The 1313-nt window shown below is 49.7% G+C and overlaps 1 protein-coding gene across 1 annotated transcript in view; it reads right to left on the bottom strand.

Moving 5' to 3' along the window:
- The window catches only part of Prph (peripherin), a 10851-nt gene that overhangs the window by 6451 nt on the left and 3087 nt on the right, over positions 1-1313 (bottom strand).

Here is a 1313-nt window from a genome sequence, read left to right as displayed (position 1 = left end):
GTCCCCTTTTAACACAGGGTCTCACTATGTAGCTCAGGCTGGCCTCGAACTCACAGTGATCCCCTGCCTCATTCTCCTGTGTGCTGGGATCATGGGTGAGCGCCACCATGCTTGGCTCTTTTCCCTTTTATAAAGTCATTGATTATTGCATTGCAGTTAATCCAGATTGATCTCACTTCAAGATCTTTAACTGTTTATGTCAGTAAAGACCATTTTTTTCCAAATAAAAGTCAGCATTAAAAAAAAGAAGAAAGAAAGAAAGAGAGGGAAAGAGGAGAGAGAGAAAGAGAAGAAAGAAAGAAAGAAAGAAAGAAAGAAAGAAAGAAAGAAAGAAAGAAAGAAAGAAAGAAAAAGAAAATGAGAGAAAGAAAGAAAGGAAGGAAGGAAGGAAGAGAGAGAGAGAAAGGAGTCTTGGGCATTCCAGGGGGTGCAGCGTTCAAGGGACGGACGGCCTTGAGCGCTCATACCCAGCCCAGGTGCTGAGGCAGGAATGAGTGAAGGGCTAAGGAGCTGTTCTTGATGTCTCATGTCCTTGTGGGTGGTGGCCCAAGAAGCAGTTAAACCAAGCACTAGATTATCAGAATAGAAGGGGGTGGAAACAAGGGGACACTTGCCTAGCAGGGGTGAGACCTTGGGTTCCACCCCCAACATAGTGCAGAACCCCAGCTTCACCTCCTGGCCTTCCCTTGACCCGCTTTAGGCTGTTGGGAGAAGAGGGGCTGGTTGTGGCGGGCAGCCGCGCCAGGCAGCAGCTTGCCCTTGAGGTAGCTCCTGGTGTCAGGAGCGAACAGCAGACTTCAAGCCCAGAGATCTGGTTGCAGGGCTGGGCCGGTCACCAGGCCTTGCTGTCCTCCCTGGTGAAATAAAGGAGCTGGATATGTAGAAGGTTTTGCGCAGAGGACTCAGGTACTAAAAGAAACATTTACTAGAGGTAGCAAAGGTCTCAGACCACTGCCTCTGTCCCCAGCTCTGACTTCTTCCTGCATAGGGTGATGCCGAGGTCCTTGGGGTGGGACTGGGCCTGGGTCTTTTGACAGAGAGGCCAGGGTGGGGAGTGGGGCCGACCACAACCTGACGAAGGGCCGTGCTGGCTGGGGCGGGAGTGACATGCTCTGCAACTGGAGAGCATCCCTGTATGGATTTCTTCAGTACTGGGGGTTGAAGCCAGGGTCTGCTGTATGCTAAGCACACACTCCATTTTTCTCTCTCTCTCTCTTTTTTTTTTTTTTTTTTTTTTTTTTTTTGGTGTTTTTGAGACAGGGTCTTGCTATGCAGTTCAGGCTGACCTTGAGCTCACTTTGTAGCCCAGGCTG

Source organism: Chinchilla lanigera, unplaced genomic scaffold, assembly GCF_000276665.1.
Source record: "Chinchilla lanigera isolate Chin_1 unplaced genomic scaffold, ChiLan1.0 scaffold00099, whole genome shotgun sequence".
In the NCBI taxonomy this organism is placed as follows: Eukaryota; Metazoa; Chordata; class Mammalia; order Rodentia; family Chinchillidae; genus Chinchilla; species Chinchilla lanigera.
Note: the sequence above shows the minus strand (reverse complement) of the source record. Positions and strands in the feature narration are given on the sequence as shown.